The following is a 9,374-nucleotide window of genomic DNA, read 5'->3' on the forward strand; positions in this document are numbered from 1 at the left end:
TTTTCATATAAGTAGTAAATATATAAAGTCTATGAAGTAATAAATTTTCATATAAGTATTAATTGTATAAAGTCTATGAAGTAATAAATTTTCATATAAGTATTAATTGTATAAAGTCTATGAAGTAATAAATTTTCATATAAGTATTAAATGTATAAAGTCTATGAAGTAAAATATAAAGTCTATGAAGTAATAAATTTTCATATAAGTACTAAATGTATAAAGTCTATGAAGTAATAAATTTTCATATAAGTAGTAAATATATAAAGTCTATGAAGTAATAAATTTTCATATAAGTATTAAATGTATAAAGTCTATGAAGTAAAATATAAAGTCTATGAAGTAATAAATTTTTATATAAGTATAAAAAATATAAAGTCTATGAAGTAATGAATTTTCATATAAGTATTAAATGTATAAAGTCTATGAAGTAATAAATTTTCATATAAGTATTAATTGTATAAAGTCTATGAAGTAATAAATTTTCATATAAGTATTAATTGTATAAAGTCTATGAAGTAATAAATTTTCATATAAGTATTAATTGTATAAAGTCTATGAAGTAATAAATTTTCATATAAGTATTAATTGTATAAAGTCTATGAAGTAATAAATTTTCATATAAGTATTAATTGTATAAAGTCTATGAAGTAATAAATTTTCATATAAGTATTAATTGTATAAAGTCTATGAAGTAATAAATTTTCATATAAGTATTAATTGTATAAAGTCTATGAAGTAATAAATTTTCATATAAGTATTAATTGTATAAAGTCTATGAAGTAATAAATTTTCATATAAGTATTAATTGTATAAAGTCTATGAAGTAATAAATTTTCATATAAGTATTAATTGTATAAAGTCTATGAAGTAATAAATTTTCATATAAGTATTAATTGTATAAAGTCTATGAAATAATAAATTTTCATATAAGTATTAATTGTATAAAGTCTATGAAGTAATAAATTTTCATATAAGTATTAATTGTATAAAGTCTATGAAGTAATAAATTTTCATATAAGTATTAATTGTATAAAGTCTATGAAGTAATAAATTTTCATATAAGTATTAATTGTATAAAGTCTATGAAGTAATAAATTTTCATATAAGTAGTAAATATATAAAATCTATGAAGTAATAAATTTTCATATAAGTATTAAATGTATAAAGTCTATGAAGTAAAATATAAAGTCTATGAAGTAATAAATTTTTATATAAGTATAAAAAATATAAAGTCTATGAAGTAATGAATTTTCATATAAGTATTAAATGTATAAAGTCTATGAAGTAATAAATTTTCATATAAGTATTAATTGTATAAAGTCTATGAAGTAATAAATTTTCATATAAGTATTAATTGTATAAAGTCTATGAAGTAATAAATTTTCATATAAGTATTAATTGTATAAAGTCTATGAAGTAATAAATTTTCATATAAGTATTAATTGTATAAAGTCTATGAAGTAATAAATTTTCATATAAGTAGTAAATATATAAAGTCTATGAAGTAATAAATTTTCATATGAGTATTAAATGTATAAAGTCTATGAAGTAATAAATTTTCATATAAGTATTAATTGTATAAAGTCTATGAAGTAATAAATTTTCATATAAGTATTAATTGTATAAAGTCTATGAAGTAATAAATTTTCATATAAGTACTAAATGTATAAAGTCTATGAAGTAATAAATTTTCATATAAGTAGTAAATATATAAAATCTATGAAGTAATAAATTTTCATATAAGTATTAAATGTATAAAGTCTATGAAGTAAAATATAAAGTCTATGAAGTAATAAATTTTTATATAAGTATAAAAAATATAAAGTCTATGAAGTAATGAATTTTCATATAAGTATTAAATGTATAAAGTCTATGAAGTAATAAATTTTCATATAAGTATTAATTGTATAAAGTCTATGAAGTAATAAATTTTCATATAAGTATTAATTGTATAAAGTCTATGAAGTAATAAATTTTCATATAAGTATTAATTGTATAAAGTCTATGAAGTAATAAATTTTCATATAAGTATTAATTGTATAAAGTCTATGAAGTAATAAATTTTCATATAAGTAGTAAATATATAAAGTCTATGAAGTAATAAATTTTCATATGAGTATTAAATGTATAAAGTCTATGAAGTAAAATATAAAGTCTATGAAGTAATAAATTTTTATATAAGTATAAAAAATATAAAGTCTATGAAGTAATGAATTTTCATATAAGTATTAAATGTATAAAGTCTATGAAGTAATAAATTTTCATATAAGTATTAAATGTATAAAGTCTATGAAGTAATAAATTTTCATATAAGTATTAAATATGAAGTCATACAAGTTAAAAATTTAAAAAAAAAATCGATTGTAAAAATACTTTTGATGTTATTAGTTGTATTATGACCATGACGATATTTGAAAATGATATAAATTACCCACGTATATATGAGTTTTTAAATTTTAAATAGGTTAAAAGAATTTTTCCATATATTTTCGGGTTGGTAACGTCAACATGGGAGAGAACATTTATAACAAATTTGCACAAATCTGCTCAAATTGACATATACTGAAATAGTACTTATATGAAAATTTATTACTTCATAGACTTTATACATTTAGTACTTATATGAAAATTTTTTACTGCTAGGAAATGTATTATACTTTTATATATTTGAATTCATTATGTTAGTTTATTAGTAAGAAATTGTTTTTAAATACTTATAAGTATGAATATTACTATACTTATATGATTTATGTATTTAGTACTTGTATGAAAATTTTCATACTTGTATGACTTTATTTACTTAGTATTTATATGGAAATATTTTTTACTTTATATGTATTTTTAAGTAAATATGAAAATGAAAGTTGATTTTGTGTGCCTTTTTATTCCTGGTTTTTATACAGTTAGTTTAAATAGAAATAGATTTTGTTTTATACAAAACTCTATATTCTGTACTAACATATTGTATATAATGAGCGTTTTTTATTCCTGGTTTTTATACAGTTAGTTTAAATAGAAATAGATTTTGTTTTATACAAAACTCTATATTCTGTACTAACATATTGTATATAATAGCGTTTTTTATTCCTGGTTTTTATACAGTTAGTTTAAATAGAAATAGATTTTGTTTTATACAAAATTCTATATTCTGTACTAACATATTGTATATAATGAGCGTTTTTTATTCCTGGTTTTTATACAGTTAGTTTAAATAGAAATAGATTTTGTTTTATACAAAACTCTATATTCTGTACTAACATATTGTATATAATGAGCGTTTTTTATTCCTGGTTTTTATACAGTTAGTTTAAATAGAAATAGATTTTGTTTTATACAAAACTCTATATTCTGTACTAACATATTGTATATAATGAGCGTTTTTTATTCCTGGTTTCCTACAGTTAGTTTAAATAGAAATAGATTTTGTTTTATACAAAAACATAAAAAATCTATTATTCTATACTAACATATTGTAGAAATAAATATTAAACAATATTTTAGTTTTATTTGTGAGCTATTCTAATATTTACTCATAAAATATATGTGTAAAAGGATGGTTTTTAAATAAAATAAAATATTAATGTGTTGCACCCGAAAATACTTTTTATCATATATTTATTATTGAAATAAATATAATAGAATTTGAAATTATTAATTTCAAATCAAGAAAAAAATGTATATACTCTTAAAAAAAGGTATATATATTACTATATGCATTGAAATAAAGTAAAATGTATAGAATGATATTATTTGAAAATTTTGCCAATATAAGAAGAAATATCGTTCTTACATAATAATTAAATAATAATATGTATAGAGAACGAAAATTCTTTTCACGATACCAAAACAAAAATTAAAAAAATCCATTACAAAATCACACAATAGAAATGAAATATAATGAAAAAAAATATAATAAAGAAAGAAACATAGAAAAATTGTTGTGTATATTGTAAATGTTTTTATGTTTTGTGTATTTGTGTATAATTTTCAAATAAGAAAATATCATTTTAAACTTTTATATAATATAAAAAATTTATATAAAAAAGAAATATATATTATTCTGGTTGATCCTGCCAGTAGTTATATGCTTGTCTCAAAGATTAAGCCATGCATGTCTAAGTACAAACAAATTAAAAGTGAAACCGCAAAAGGCTCATTATATCAGTTATGGTTCCATAGATCGTTAACAGTTACTTGGATAACTGTGGTAATTCTAGAGCTAATACATGCAAAATAAACACGGACCTTTTGGAACGTGTGCTTTTATTAGGCTAAAACCAAGCGATTATTCGATCGTTATATTGGTTGAACTCTAGATAACTTGCAGATCGTATGGTCTCGTACCGACGACAGATCTTTCAAATGTCTGCCCTATCAACTTTTGATGGTAGTATCTAGGACTACCATGGTTGCAACGGGTAACGGGGAATCAGGGTTCGATTCCGGAGAGGGAGCCTGAGAAACGGCTACCACATCTAAGGAAGGCAGCAGGCGCGTAAATTACCCACTCCCAGTTCGGGGAGGTAGTGACGAAAAATAACAATACAGGACTCATATCCGAGGCCCTGTAATTGGAATGAGTACACTTTAAATCCTTTAACAAGGACCTATTGGAGGGCAAGTCTGGTGCCAGCAGCCGCGGTAATTCCAGCTCCAATAGCGTATATTAAAGTTGTTGCGGTTAAAACGTTCGTAGTTGAATTTGTGCTTCATACGGGTAGTACAACTATAATTGTGGTATGTACATTACCTTATGTATGTAAGCGTATTACCGGTGGAGTTCTTATATATAATTAATACAATGTATTTTTTATATATTCCTCCTATTTAAACCTGCTTCAGTGCTCTTCATCGAGTGTTGTTGTGGGCCGGTACAATTACTTTGAACAAATTAGAGTGCTTAAAGCAGGCTCCAAATGCCTGAATATTTTGTGCATGGAATAATGAAATAAGACCTCTGTTCTACTTTCATTGGTTTTTAGATCAAGAGGTAATGATAAATAGAAGCAGTTTGGGGGCATTAGTATTACGACGCGAGAGGTGAAATTCTTGGACCGTCGTAAGACTAACTTAAGCGAAAGCATTTGCCAAAGATGTTTTCATTAATCAAGAACGAAAGTTAGAGGTTCGAAGGCGATCAGATACCGCCCTAGTTCTAACCATAAACGATGCCAGCTAGCAATTGGGTGTAGCTACTACTATGGCTCTCTCAGTCGCTTCCCGGGAAACCAAAGCTTTTGGGCTCCGGGGGAAGTATGGTTGCAAAGCTGAAACTTAAAGGAATTGACGGAAGGGCACCACCAGGAGTGGAGCCTGCGGCTTAATTTGACTCAACACGGGAAAACTTACCAGGTCCGAACATAAGCGTGTAAGACAGATTGATAGCTCTTTCTCGAATCTATGGGTGGTGGTGCATGGCCGTTCTTAGTTCGTGGAGTGATTTGTCTGGTTAATTCCGATAACGAACGAGACTCAAATATATTAAATAGATGCTTTCAGGATTATGGTGTTGAAGCTTATATAGCCTTCATTCATGCGTTCATCTTGAATGTACAAGTGTTTGAATGTGTTTATATAAGTGGAGTCGTACCTGTTGGTTTGTCCCATTATAAGGACACTAGCTTCTTAAATGGACAAATTGCGTCTAGCAGTAACGAGATTGAGCAATAACAGGTCTGTGATGCCCTTAGATGTCCTGGGCTGCACGCGCGCTACAATGAAAGTATCAACGTGTATTTCCTAGACCGAGAGGTCCGGGTAAACCGCTGAACCACTTTCATGCTTGGGATTGTGAACTGAAACTGTTCACATGAACTTGGAATTCCCAGTAAGTGTGAGTCATTAACTCGCATTGATTACGTCCCTGCCCTTTGTACACACCGCCCGTCGCTACTACCGATTGAATTATTTAGTGAGGTCTCCGGACGTGATCACTGTGACGCCTTGTGTTTCACGGTTGTTTCGCAAAAGTTGACCGAACTTGATTATTTAGAGGAAGTAAAAGTCGTAACAAGGTTTCCGTAGGTGAACCTGCGGAAGGATCATTATTGTGTTCCTATCCGAAAAGAAAAAAAAATAATTATATAAAAACAAAATAAAAAAAAAGAATAAAAAAGAAAAAAAAGTTTTCTTTTTGTTCTTTTCATTCAAAATGTTTTGAATTATACAATGTTTTGAATGTTTTTCTGTTTTTTTTTTTTTTTTAACTCCTTGTAATGCATTATGACAATATATATTATATTGTGAACTTCGCATACATTGTATTTGAACGCAATAAAAAAACCTTTAAACATATAGCTGTACTTATTATTTATATAGAAAATAATATTTAATTGTGATATTTATATAAAATATTATAAATGATAAGTTAACTTGTTCACATTAACGTGTGTAATACCTTTTTTTTATGGTATTTTCTATTTGTGATTAAAAACATGTTGAAAAATTTAAAAAAAGAAAACGCACAAATAGAGAAGAAAATAATATATAAAAGGTATTACTGTTTTTGTTGACCTAAGACATGCGCAGCTGCAAATGTTTGGGTTTAAAATTACAATTTATTGAAAGATGTTTTAAACTTATGTATTAAAAATTTATTATTGATTAATTATTAATACTTTCAATAAATTAAAATTCTTTGACTTTGAATTAAAAAAATACAAAAAAATTATCACTCTAAGCGGTGGATCACTCGGCTCATGGGTCGATGAAGAACGCAGCAAACTGTGCGTCATCGTGTGAACTGCAGGACACATGAACATCGACATTTTGAACGCATATTGCGGTCCATGCTGTTATGTACTTTAATTAATTTTAAAGTGCTGCTTGGACTACATATGGTTGAGGGTTGTAAGACTATGCTAAATTAGTTGCTTATTCTTTTAGTCAATTAATAGAATTTAAGCATATGGCATATTATTGGATTGTATTTTTCAATCCATAATATTAATAGCATAAAAAGAAATATAGAAAATATATTCTTGAATACCTCATATTTGAACGAAAATTTATGATAAATGAGAATCTTAGTATTCCCATAAAAGAAAAAATTTTCAACATTATTTAAATTATATTAAATAATACATAAGAGGAATGTCTAGCATAAAATAAATTTTTATTCTAGAATTAATTCACTCTATTGTATTGAGAAAAATTTATAATAAAAAAAAATATATAATATGTGGAGGAATAATGTTGTTAATTTTATTAATTATTATATTATGAATGTTAAAAAGGGATGAAAAGATTGAATAATATTGAGTAATCAAGATATAAAAATATATTTCTTTAAAATAGCAAATAGCAAAAAAATTAAATAAAAATAAACAAATCAATCTAAAATATATTTTATACAACCTCAACTCATATGGGACTACCCCCTGAATTTAAGCATATTAATGAGGGGAGGAAAAGAAACTAACAAGGATTTTCTTAGTAGCGGCGAGCGAAAAGAAAATAGTTCAGCACTAAGTCACTTTGTCTATATGGCAAATGTGAGATGCAGTGTATGGAATATCTTAATATCTAGTATGAGAAATTAACGATTTAAGTCCTTCTTAAATGAGGCCATTTACCCATAGAGGGTGCCAGGCCCGTATAACGTTAATGATTACTAGAAAGATATTTCCAAAGAGTCGTGTTGCTTGATAGTGCAGCACTAAGTGGGTGGTAAACTCCATCTAAAACTAAATATAACCATGAGACCGATAGTAAACAAGTACCGTGAGGGAAAGTTGAAAAGAACTCTGAATAGAGAGTTAAATAGTACGTGAAACTGCTTAGAGGTTAAGCCCGATGAACCTGAATATCCATTATGAAAAATTCATCATTATAACTGTAGTATTTAATTTTAAATATTATAGTAATAGTGTGCATTTTTTTCATATAAGGACATTGTAATCTATTAACATAATAAAATATTTATCAAAAGATCATTGGTTTTTAAGTTTATTCAAATTAATTTGCTTTTAGCTTATTAACATAGAATAATTACTGATGATTTGATAAAGTGTTGATAGATTTTATTATATATAATGCTAAAATTCTTTTGAATTTTACAATAATATTATTATCATTGATTTTAATATTAATTGTATGCATTTATATGATTAACAATGCGAAAGATTCAGGATACCTTCGGGACCCGTCTTGAAACACGGACCAAGGAGTCTAACATATGTGCAAGTCATTGGGTTATATTAAACCTAATGGCGAAATTAACTTAACTGTATTAATAATGGGATTAATTTTTAATGTATTACATTATTAATTCAATCCCGGGGCGTTCCATATAGTTATGTATAATGATAATTTATTATTATTTATACCTCTAACTGGAGCGTACCTTGAGCATATATGCTGTGACCCGAAAGATGGTGAACTATACTTGATCAGGTTGAAGTCAGGGGAAACCCTGATGGAAGACCGAAACAGTTCTGACGTGCAAATCGATTGTCAGAATTGAGTATAGGGGCGAAAGACCAATCGAACCATCTAGTAGCTGGTTCCCTCCGAAGTTTCCCTCAGGATAGCTGGTGCATTTAAAAATTATGTAAAATAATCTTATCTGGTAAAGCGAATGATTAGAGGCCTTAGGGTCGAAACGACCTTAACCTATTCTCAAACTTTAAATGGGTAAGAACCTCACCTTTCTTGATATGAAGGTTGAGGTTATGATATAATGTGCCCAGTGGGCCACTTTTGGTAAGCAGAACTGGCGCTGTGGGATGAACCAAACGTAATGTTACGGTGCCTAAATTAACAACTCATGCAGATACCATGAAAGGCGTTGGTTGCTTAAAACAGCAGGACGGTGGACATGGAAGTCGTAATCCGCTAAGGAGTGTGTAACAACTCACCTGCCGAAGCAACTAGCCCTTAAAATGGATGGCGCTTAAGTTGTATACCTATACATTACCGCTAAAGTACATGATTTATAATACAATTTCGGTTGGATTATAAATTTTGAAACTTTAGTGAGTAGGAGGGTACAATGGTGTGCTTAGAAGTGTTTGGCGTAAGCCTGCATGGAGCCGCTATTGGTACAGATCTTGGTGGTAGTAGCAAATAATCGAATGAGACCTTGGAGGACTGAAGTGGAGAAGGGTTTCGTGTGAACAGTGGTTGATCACGAGTTAGTCGGTCCTAAGTTCAAGGCGAAAGCCGAAAATTTTCAAGTTTTAATGAAATGAAATGAATGAATTTTTATTCCATAGTAATTAAACACTTGAATAATTTTGAACGAAAGGGAATACGGTTCCAATTCCGTAACCTGTTGAGTATCCGTTTGTTATTAAAAATGGGCCTTGTGCTCATCCTGGCAACAGGAACGACCATAAAGAAGCCGTCGAGAGGTATCGGAAGAGTTTTCT

At 27.4% G+C, this 9,374-nt stretch overlaps 3 non-coding genes across 3 annotated transcripts in view; all 3 read left to right on the forward strand.

Annotated features, from left to right (window-relative positions):
* The first annotated feature begins 4,060 nt into the window (after positions 1–4,060).
* On the forward strand, positions 4,061–6,050 carry LOC138858848 (small subunit ribosomal RNA). Its single transcript, XR_011397873.1, has one exon. It is a non-coding gene; the product is annotated as a small subunit ribosomal RNA (ribosomal RNA).
* Positions 6,051–6,674: 624 nt separating this feature from the next.
* Positions 6,675–6,853, forward strand: LOC138858842 (5.8S ribosomal RNA). Its single transcript, XR_011397868.1, has one exon. It is a non-coding gene; the product is annotated as a 5.8S ribosomal RNA (ribosomal RNA).
* Positions 6,854–7,355: 502 nt separating this feature from the next.
* LOC138858843 (large subunit ribosomal RNA) overlaps positions 7,356–9,374 on the forward strand; it is a 3,977-nt gene continuing 1,958 nt past the window's right edge. The window contains exon 1 of the ribosomal RNA XR_011397869.1: positions 7,356–9,374. This exon is cut by the window's right edge and continues 1,958 nt beyond it. This is a non-coding gene — a ribosomal RNA (large subunit ribosomal RNA).

Source organism: Bactrocera oleae, unplaced genomic scaffold (genome assembly GCF_042242935.1).
Source record: "Bactrocera oleae isolate idBacOlea1 unplaced genomic scaffold, idBacOlea1 ctg00000029.1, whole genome shotgun sequence".
NCBI lineage: Eukaryota > Metazoa > Arthropoda > Insecta > Diptera > Tephritidae > Bactrocera > Bactrocera oleae.